Raw genomic sequence first — 11,590 nt, 5'->3', positions numbered from 1 at the left:
TCGTCATAAATCATGATTATCATTCGTTTATTGTTAGCTAAGGTCATTGCTATAACCTGTGACATTTATTGTATCAACAATTTTATCTTCATGATCATTGTTAACTATTATAATCTACTAGTCAGTACTTTATGCTAACTACTATAACCCATTAATAGAGCCGTATGATTATGGCTATGCTAACTACTATAATCCATTAGTCAGGACCATAGAACTAGTTATGGTGTCGATGATTCCACTTCTCAATGATGTAAATTCGTAACTATCATAAAATCATTATTTAAGCATAAATTCTTTTCTTAATTCATTCATAAGTATGATCCATCATTTACATAGTAAAACACAAAATAATCATATGCTTGATCCTATTTTCATATACCGAAAATAATAATATAAAACGTTTACTCATTTAGAAATATATATATATATACGTAGGTTCAAAAATAAGTAAAGTGTGTAAGATTCTACTTTTCTCATTTCGATTTCACCACTTAGTTTTTCTCTAAAATAATTAACAGCCTATTCAAGATCATTTCAACATATCAAAAATTAATCAACCATTTTTGAGATCATTTATACTAAAAACAACTAAGTTATTCAAGAATTAACTCAACTAATTAATTCTAGCAACCTGCGCTACTTTCACTAAAATGACCATATCTTAAGATATACAACCCGAAATTAAGATCTTTTTAATGCGTTAGAAACTAGACTTGATAATTTTTCTAACCATATATGGCTTATCTCATAATTCCTTGTAATTTAATTGTACTAAATTTTGAAATTCATGTCATTTGCTGCTACTAGACAGTATGTATACCTTCTAATAAAAATTGCATATTTATTCATAGAAAACTCCAATTCAATTCGTCTTATTTCGTTGAAAAGTAGACTCAATAAGATTTTCAAACATATATGGCTTAATCTGTAATTCCTTGTATAAAATTTAAGACAATTTTTGCAATTTATTATTGATATTGCTACCATGCAGCCTGCACATCCTTAAGTAAAAATAAAACAACTTTTATAGAAAATTTAGAATCAACTTCCATTTCTTTCCTTAAAAAGTAGATTCAGTAATCTTTCCAACGATATAAAATACTTATAGTGATAATATATCCATTAATATAGAATTCCATTTTAATTCACTATTGTATATTATAGTATATAGTCCAAAAACAGAATTTCTCCTTCAATATTTAAAAACTCAAATCTCCACTTTCAACCTTTAAAATTCATTCAATAATCATCATTAAATCTTAATAACATAAAGTAAATAAAATCCAATAATTTACCCAAATAGATCATAAAAATTACTGAAAGATTTCACAATATTTTTTAATTTTTCTCTTAAAACTTTAACTCCAAATAATAGTAACTAATATGTATTTTTCTTAAATAAAAAGATATCATATACTCACCTTTAAGAGATTAACTCAATTGTAGTCTCCCATTTTGGATTCTTAACTTAATTTTTCATACTCTCTAACCTTAAGAAAGATGAAAAGAAAAACTCTCAATTTTTTTTTGGGTTTCATGATAGTTAGATTTTCTCTAATAAAATATCTCAACTACTTTTTCTTTAGTAATTAACCTCTTAATTAAATTAACGGGCTTTAATAATAATTTAACCCAATTAAATTATCATTTGGACTAAGGTATTACATAGATAGCTCGGTACAAACACAAAGCATAACAATGGCCGAAAACTAGAAAAGAGATAGAAAAGTTAACTGCTTAGAGTTTAGCTGCTGTCACCCTAAAAACAGAAAGAACTTTTGCTTTGTTAATGGTTTTCCCATTAAATATTTATGCCATACTTGAAAAATGAGATAATATATATTTGGCCCTCACTAATTCAAGATCATGTTTGGGGAAAATGCTTGTCAAGTTTCGGATTTTTGAATCGTTTCAATTAGTTTAGATTTTGTTCAATTAGGTTTCTTTCCATTCATGTTATATGTTACATTTGAAGGTTTTAGACATATCAAGTAGTTTTTAGCATCTCCAAACATATCCCATACGAAACTAAAACAAACGAGCATTCCCCAGAAAAAAAAAAAAATTCACAACTCTAAAGACAATTTCTGCATTTTAGTCCCGCCAGAAGTGAGCACCAAAACAACATATAGTGGATGAATTCAATTAGTTCTGGAGTTGATCTGGGTGAACATCTTGTTCAACGCTGCAAGCTTAATTCCCTTCCTCACAGTAGTTTAGGGAGGCGTGACAAGTACTACTGGCTAGCCTTGTCCAATGCTCAGTTTCTCTCTTTTCGTGATTAGTTTCTGTTGCTGTGTTGCATTGTAGATGAGGTCAATACATGCATGCCAAACCAGTATATAAATTTGCACATGCAATTAGCCACCTCATTTTGACTTCTACTAATTCATTTACATACAATAATTCAAACACAATAGTCTGCAACCACTTTAATATTTATCATGAAAACTGACAACAAATGTAAACACAGATACCAAAACCGAATTTCAGTAATCCTGCAGTGGCAGCCACAAAAGACCGGCATATTTCCATTGGCGAATTTTGTTACTAAAGGTCTCTAGAGATACTTATATATATTAGACTTAGTTGTTAACGCTTCTGTTTAAGCTGCTTAAGGATCCATCATCACTTGTGTTTCTTTTTGAGGCCCTCTCCATTTGATTCCTGTTGGACCGCCTGTTTGTTACCTCTTCTTTTTCAGCAGCAAAGGAAATAAATGTCTGAATACGTGCAGAGCATGAGCTTTGGCCTGATGAAGATGCAAAATCCTCTGAATCAGGGTAGTGTCTAGCAAACTGGTGCAGTAACTGTACGAGATATACTAAGAAAGCAAGCAAGCAAGAAAAACCACACAAAACAAAGAGGCCCCAAAAGTTTTTTAGTTGAAGGCGGTCTACATCTTCCTCTGTTCCTTGTGACCTGCAAGCATTGCCTTTAAGCCATTTGTCATGAATCTGCTGGAGATCTCCATTCTCTGATAACTTGAGAATTGCAGTTGACATGTCAACTGCTATTTGGGAGTCCCTTGGAAAGGCTTGATGATAAATGAAAAACAACTTTATATAACTGCAAGACAACTTTGAGTAGATTGAATTTCAAAGAGTGCATTTGGACCATATCTGATGCTTTGCATATTACGCACATTTGGAATAACTAATAAGGATGTAAATAGATACTAATTGGAGAGGGTGGAGATGTACAACTACTTTTTTTATATATTTTTAGTATGTGTGGAAAAACTAAGAAATAAAACTGTGTGAAAAACTAAGAATAAAATTAAATGTATATTAAAAAACTGCTCATAAAAAATTATATAAGTACCTTAGATTTATATACGACTAACTAATAGGTAAACTAAGAAACTCAATCTTCCTAAAAACTAATCATATAATTGAGGGATTGTCTATCCTAACTTTTTATCCTTTATTCTAAGGATACAAATACAAATATACAGATTACAAGATTATAATCAGTTGTAAATAATTATTTTCCCACACTCCCCCTCAAGCTTGTGAATAGGTATTTTTCATTCCCAACTTAGAAATAATTTTTTGAAATATTGCACTGCTAAGATCTTTAGTCCACACATCTGCAAGTTGACACTTGATTGATACTTACAGTGTACAAATCAACCCATTATCTAGTTTCTTCTTTATGAAATGCCGGTTTACTTTAATATGTTTTGTTTTGTTATGTTGCACAAGATTGTGTACAATTCTTATTGCAGACTTGTTATCATAGTAGAGTCTTATTGATCTATCCCACTTGATCTTCAAGTCTTCTAGGATAATTTTTAACCATCATAGTTCACAAATTTCTTGAGTTATTGCTCTGAACTTTACTTCAACTCTTGACCTTGCCTCCACATTATGTTCTTTACTCCTCTAAGTCACAAGATTATCATCTAAAAAAGTGCAATAGCCTGATGTGGATCTTCTATCAGTTACTAAACTTGCATAATCGGTATCTATATATACCTTTAGAACTAGCCTCGAATTTCTTTTGAATAAGATACATTTCCTAAGATTAGCCTTCAAATAGTGCAATACATGGCAAACAGCCTATAAGTGCACTTATTTAGGACTATGCATAAATTGAATCATCACGCTCAAAGCATATGCTATATTAGGTCTAATATATGAGAGACAAATGAGTCTTTCAACTAATCTTTGGTATATCTCTCTATCTATAGCAGTATTTTCATTAGCTTTATCAAGTTTATGATTAAGATCTATAGGGGTATTTACATGTTTACATGCGAGCTTCTAAGTTTTTTTTAGAAGATTCATCACATATTTTTGTTGTGAAATAAAATACTATACTGTGAGTGAGCTACTTCAATTCCTAGAAAGTACTTCAATCTCCTTAGCTCTTTTATCTTAAATTCTCTAGCCAAACATTATTTTAGAGATTCTCTCTCTTTTTCATTATCTTCAGTTATAATTACATCATCAACATATATTAATAGAACTGTGATTCTCCCTGAATCAAAGTGCTTGATAAATAATTTGTGATCTTTTTGACTCTGCTCATATCCCATTGCCAACATCACTTTGCAAATCTACCAAACCAAGCCCTATGAGACTGTTTAAGGCCATATAAAGCCTTTTTTAACTTGCATACTTTGTTTGCTTCTATATGACCTTCAAATCTCGGTAGAATCTTCATATATATTTCTTCTTCCAAATCATCATGTAGAAAAGCATTCGTTACATCCAATTGTTGAAGCTGCCAATTGTAATTTGCATCCAATGATAATAAAATCCTAACTATATTCATTTCAGTAACTAGAGTAAAAGTTTCTTGATAATCCACTCCATAAGTTTGAGTGTAGCCCTTATCCACTAACTTGGCTTTATACCATTCAACAGTACCATCCGTCTTGTATTTTACAATGAAAAATCATCTACAACCAACTAGATTTTTTCCTTTAGCCAACTCTACTAGTTCCCATGTCTTGTTTTTCTCTAAGGCCTCCATTTTTATTTTCATGGCTTATCTCCATTTCTTAATGGATAATGCCTTGGATAATGTAGTTTGAACAAAAATAGTGTTAGGCTCATAAAAAAATTTTTGTGGGATGGAGAGAAAATTTTCAAATGATACAAAGTTTGAGATTGGGTACAGTGGATGTTTAGTACATTCTCTAGTTCCTTTTCTAATGGCAATAGATAAATCATAATCACTAGTTATAGTTTTAGGAGATTCATGCTCATTTTAAGAAACAAAGTTAAAGACTGTAATTACCTCATTTTCAAAGTTAGAAACAGGTTTTAAGATTGTCACTGGTTTAGGATCTTAAACTTTCCTTCTTAAGTACACCCGTAATTCTCTCATAGAATCAAGAATAATATTATCCTTTGTCACATCTTTTGTGTTTGTAATGGGTTCAGACTTAAATTCAGTGTTTAACTTGGACTCAAAAGAAACAGATTTCAACTCAGAAGAATTAATGGGTGAAAATGTTATAGAAGAAAACAAATCAAGCAAAAAGAAGTCTTTATCCTTATCTTCCATGAATGAAGTCTCCCCCTAAAGATAAGATTGAGTAAAAAATGGTTTACTTTTCTCAAAAGTGATATCTGTAGACACGAAATTTTTTGGTATGAGAATGATAACACTTATACCCTTTCTGGGTTAATAAATATCCCACAAAAATACACTTAATTGCTTTAGGATCTAACTTTTCCCTATTGTGGCTGTGAACATGAACAAATGATGTACAACCAAATATCCTAGGTGTAAGGTTGTTTGTGGTATTAAAGTTGATACAGAATTGTGAGAGTAGTTCCATAGGAGTTTTAAATTTCAAAACCCTTGAAAGTAACCTATTTATAATATGTATGGTAGTGAGAATAGCTTCCTCCCAGTAGGATTTGAGTACGTTTGCTTGAAAAAGTAAAGCTCAAATTGTGGTTAGTAAATGACTATTTTTTCTCTCTGTCATTTTCATTCTACTGTGGAGTATTAACATAAGATGACTCATAGATAATCCCCTCATTTTGGAAATAAATAGATAAACTTTGGTTGAAGTAGTCTCTTGCATTATTAGATCAAAATCTCTTGATTTTCACTTCAAATTGATTCTAGATCATGTTTTGAAAGCTTAAAAACATACTATGCACATCCGATTTGGATTTAAGTAAAAATATCCAAGAGACCCTAGTACAATCATCTATGAAAGAAACAAACCACCTTGCATCCAAAATATTAAAAATTGTACAGGGACCCCATATGCCACTATGAATCAAGTAAAAAGGAGTAGAACTTCTTTTATTACTAATTGAAAAATACACGTCTATGCTTTGCAAGTTCACAAATATCACAATGAAAATTTTTGGCATTTAATCCTTTGAACAAAGAAAAAAACATGTTTTTCAAAGCTCCAAAAGAAAGATGTCTAAGATAAAAATGATAAAGCTAGATTTTATCTTTATTAGAATATTTTTTAGAAAAAAATGACAAAGGTAAACTATTCTTGATATTACTTATATTATGTGTTATCTCAAGATAATATAGTCCATCCTTCTCCTTAGCAAGTCCAATCCTCTTCCTCAAACTCAGGTCTTGAAAATCACAATAAGAGGGATAAAAAGTCACTTTGCAATTCATATCTCTAGTAAGTTTTTGTATAGATATCATATTAGTAGACAATCCAAGAACATGAAGAACATTTTTAAGAACAAATGAGGGATTAATTTAAACATCTCCTAATCTTGCCACTATAGTAAGTGAACCATCTACAACAATAATTTTTTTATTACTAGGACACAAGGTATATGTACTAAACTTCTGTAAAGAATGTATCCTATGGTCTATAACTCATGAGTCAATGACCAAAGAACTCGTAATAGGCTTAATCGAGACATTTAATCTATGAGAACTATAAGTTTTATTTGAACTAGAGACCTTACCCAAAAAACATACTCCAGTAAGCTTTTCAAGGGTTTTCAATGGGCTTCTCAGCTTCTCAATCTCTTCTCTGTCCTACTCTTTTTGTTTCCAAAATATCTACAGTACTTCGGTGATTTTCTCACTTGACACTTTCTTAAATTGGGTGGTAATGATAACTTTCTTTAAACTAAAACAAGTCTTTAAATATAATCAGAAATGACTCTTAACAATGAAGGCCAAAAAATGAAAAAATAAAATGGCTATGAAGGCTTTAATAGGGTTCGAGAATATATGCTTAAAATAGAAGTCAGTAATAAAGGCTGAAAGTTTTGCTTCTCAAGAAGAGCTTAAAGCTTTGATACTATGTGAAAAAACTAAAAAATAAAACTGTGTGAAAAACTAAAAGTAAAACTAAATGTATATTGAAAAACTGCTCATAAAGAATTATACGAGCACTTAAGGTTTATATACAACTAACTAGTAGGTAAACTAGGAAACTAAATCTTTCTAAAAACTAATCTTATAATTGAGAGATTGTCTATCCTAATTTTTTTTGTCCTTAATTCTAGAGATACAAATATAAATATACATATTACAATATTACAATCAGCTGTAAATAACTATTTTCTCACGATATGCATGTTTACTATCTTCAAATGCTCTTTGATGCTTACAATCAAATGGCAATTTTCCTGTTAAGCTATAAAGGACTTTAACTATGGAATAAAAACTTACAAATCCCCACCCAATTTTGTTGAACTCGCTACCTACAATACTGAATTCACAATGGGTTGAGAGTAAGAGTTCCATATAGGCACGCTCATCAATCACTGCACCAACACCACCATTCTTGGGGCCATCCTTCAGGGCTTTGGCATAGTCTTCTGCTGAGTTAAGAGGAACAAGTCTAGATCTTGGTATGCTTAGCTCCTCTGACAGATAATTTTCAGCAAATGAACCAAGTTGATAGCCAATTGGATCACCAGTTGATATTAAGCTTCCAATTCCTTTAACAGGAGACGAAAGCTATTCCACAGTAAGGATTGAGGTCAGACTAGCAGTGTAACTCGAGTTCAGAATTAGAACTATGAACAGCCAGATGATTAGCACTGCTCGGCCTAAAGTGCTTATAGTTCTTTCTCCTGCATGAATCAAACAAGAAAAACATGATTGAGTTCCATAATGAATCTCCTTAGTGTTTGTGCTCCAGTCATATCACTTACTATGGGAAAAGAACAAAGTGGAAAAGCTAAACCTGCAGAATAGAAGCGGCAAATATTAGCAATCTGTAAAGGACAGAGATCAGAATTCTACATAAACAGACCCACCCAGATCATTTTTTTTTTTTTGTTTGCTTGCCAGCTTTTACATAGACAAGGGCAAAGATTGCCTGATAATTTTGCACAATCTTCTTAGGAAGTTGACTCCATTTAAATGATTAATGATAAGAGTGAGGAAATTCTCATAAAATGATTAGCATTATGTATTAAGGCATTCACCATAGGATAGTGACGATCTGTCTCTTGGGAGGGCCCCGGAAATCATCATCTATCCTATGTTCCAATACCCAAACAACCACTCCCACAAGAAGGAAAAATATTCCTGTAATGCACCACATCATTGGAGTGAAAGGTCCCAGAAAGGCCCATGCATTTGAATTTTGCTCCCTGACTGGTGCCACAACGACTAAACCAGATTCAATGTATGTCTGTGTAAAATCTACCATCCTTGTTCGATTTGTGGTGATGGCAAGGTCGCCCACTGCAGCATCATAAACCTGTAGGGAACAAAGATAGCCAACAAATCAGGGGAGATGGCAAAAAAGTCTAGCGTGCTTCAACAAGTTTTGAAGTCGTCCCTCACACCAGCTGAAAGCAGGCGCACAAGGTCACCGACTTTGGGGTTGTTATGACCATCGCCAAATGGAATCAACTTATATGGAACAGCATAGATCAAGAACTTCAAGGCTGCAGTGAAGACATCAATGCAGAAGCCACCAAAGGTGTCCGGACCTTGCACTAATGACACAAACTCACGATAAATCACTCGATTAGGGACTCCAATTCTCAATTCCCTTCCGTTTGAGAAAATCCAGCCGCGTGGCTTCTGTGTTGTTTGGTTAGGCCAGATTACGTCATATAGTTGTTGGGTCGAGCTGGAATCATTAGGTGTCGTGGTGTAAAGTATTTCTGGCAGCACAATGGATAATCCTGAATAATTAGACCAACAACCGATTCTCCTATACCCATTTCCAACAACATTGATCACATGATATGCAGGATGAATGAGGTAACCATCTGAAGTAAACTTGAAGGGGCCTGTCACCCCTTTCATGTTAACCTCTAAAATGCTCTGGAGCAACAAATTACCTCCATCAAAGATGCTTATGGCATCAATGTGCAATTTTCCTCCACCAAGGTGAGTCAACCTAGAATCATTTGAAAACGAGATATTTCCCCCTTGATTGAAGAATTTTTCTATTGCATTAGCCAACAGACAAACGGTGTCATAGGATAAAGACCATAAGTGCTCAACCCGAAAGGGCCATTGCTTGCCTTTCTACTAGTCAAGTTGCGCCAACTAGAGCCAAGATTCGTTTTTAGTTTTGAATCTGGCGTATGCATGCGCTGTGTAACAACTCCTTGAATGTTATCTATTGACTTTGAAGAAAGAAGAGAGTAGGTATCTAGGAGTGTGGAAAGCCAATCACTAACAATCCAAACATAGCCTGATCCCAGCATACCACGATGTTCAGCCACGTCAAGCCCTTCTAGTCCCCAATCAACGTAAGTATGAAAAAAAAAAAAAAGAATTCTAGACTCCATTAAAGCCACTTTAACTAGTACATTGGTGATTTCAGACCAATCCGCACTAGGGCTCATAGGTGCCTTGTATGAGATCTTAGCACGGCCCTCTGCCAGTTTATCTCCGAGTATAGAGATGCCATTTCTCCCGTGGTCATCATCAACGTTGATAGCTATTACATTTCTCCATTCATAGTACTCTAAATATCTGCTATTGCAGTCATTTGAAAGAGATCACTCTGTGTTGTCCTGACAAAGAAGGGGTACTGAAGGGAAGACAGAGTGGGGTCTGTTGCTGCGAATGATAGTAGAGGGACACGAAGCTCATTTGCGATATTAGAAACAATATGAGCCGTTACAGAAAACTGCGGACCAACTACAGCCAATCTTTCATTTGCCATTAACTTTAAAGCTGTAATGAGTATCAAAATTAAAGCCTGAGAGGATATGACTGAAAAATATGCAAACATACAGTGTATGACTGAAAATCTTTGTAAAAGGACTTACCTTCAACGATGCCCAGGAATCCACTATAGTTTGTGTCCTGTATTGTAAGCTTCAGTTTAGTTCCGTTGAGGATAGCTGGTTCAGAATTCACATCATCCACAGCAGCTTCTATGGCAACTTTTGCAACTTTACCAACAGTAGAGTTGAAGGAGAAAATAGCTCCAATGTTCCCAACATTGACACTGTTCCCAAACAGAAAAGGGTCATCGTTGAAAAGCACAAAAACCAGAAGCCAAACTTCGCTCATTGTGATCTGCTTAATCGCTCAAACTATATCAAGGTTCAAAACGAATCTGCATTTAGCAGAAATAATTTAGTCAAATAGATAGAAGAAATGGAGTATAAGGTATAATGGCAAATAGCTTCCTAAAGAATAATCAGGAAAGAAAGGCAGGCAGACACAAAGATTTCTTAAAAATAGGCAATGGAATATAATACATGAGATGATTTTTATTTTTTAGTATACAGTTAAGAGAAGAAAGATAAGAACATGAAATCAAATATCAGATGAATGCATGTGGCAGTCTCAAATATCATTATCTGAGGACATGGAGTCATATATCTGAAACCAAGAAATATGAAAAACTGTTGAAAGATGAAAATAGAGATTGTGAATGGAAAATCCTTGATCAAACTCATACTACTAGGCTCTATCCCTAAACTGATGCAAACTAGCATGTTGGAGAGAATAGCAGAACATATTTTCTTCAATTACGTGAAGAAATTCCCCAGAATTATGCGTTTAATATTCAGTTGAATAACATTCATATCTACTCTACTGTTCCTCACAATAAGTATAATGCACAACTAAAGAAAAAAAACCCATGTAAGCCAAATTAATAATTAAAGCTATCAAAATTTTCAAACATCACATTATGTAGGCCAAAGGGTATCATAAAAAATTGCAAGCACCAGATTTGTTGTGCTCAATGACCAGAAACCAACAAGTTATAACTTTGACAGGAAATAAAAAAGAAAAATGAAGAACAAGAACTGTGTGTAAATATATCCAAAGATTGTCGTTAAAACTAAAAGGAACAAAAATATTTCAGAAAGTCCATAATCATATGAAGTACATAAATGATAAACCTATTAACAGGAAGTTTTCAGACGCTAGAATGGACTAAATGAAGAAATGATTAATGTCAAATTAATGACCTTTAATTAGTTTACGTATAGAAACTACATATTGATAATTGGTACTTTTGGTTTTTACTTCTGGCCAAAGGAAAAAAGAGAGAAAAGAAAAAGAAAACCTAATCAGGCTCCATTGGCATTTGACAACAACTAAATCATGCTTTTAACTGTTTGATGGATCCTTTGTATTTTTGCGCATAATATCAATCACAGGACAATGAAAAAGCCATAACTTTTTAGCTACC

The 11,590-nt window shown here is 33.2% G+C and overlaps 1 pseudogene across 1 annotated transcript; it reads right to left on the bottom strand.

Annotated features, from left to right (window-relative positions):
- Positions 1-2,585: 2,585 nt before the first annotated feature.
- On the bottom strand, positions 2,586-11,421 carry LOC111293311 (glutamate receptor 3.6-like; annotated as a pseudogene). Its single transcript, XR_016345470.1, has 6 exons — positions 10,209-11,421; positions 8,761-10,113; positions 8,397-8,674; positions 8,121-8,152; positions 7,629-8,039; positions 2,586-3,037 (listed from the first exon to the last, which is right to left on the bottom strand). The product of XR_016345470.1 is annotated as a glutamate receptor 3.6-like (transcript).
- Positions 11,422-11,590: the final 169 nt, after the last annotated feature.

The sequence above is a fragment of the Durio zibethinus genome, chromosome 10, assembly GCF_047325235.1.
Source record: "Durio zibethinus cultivar Kanyao isolate XHJ-2024 chromosome 10, ASM4732523v1, whole genome shotgun sequence".
Taxonomy (NCBI): Eukaryota; Viridiplantae; Streptophyta; class Magnoliopsida; order Malvales; family Malvaceae; genus Durio; species Durio zibethinus.
This window is presented reverse-complemented; position numbering and strand designations above follow the sequence as displayed.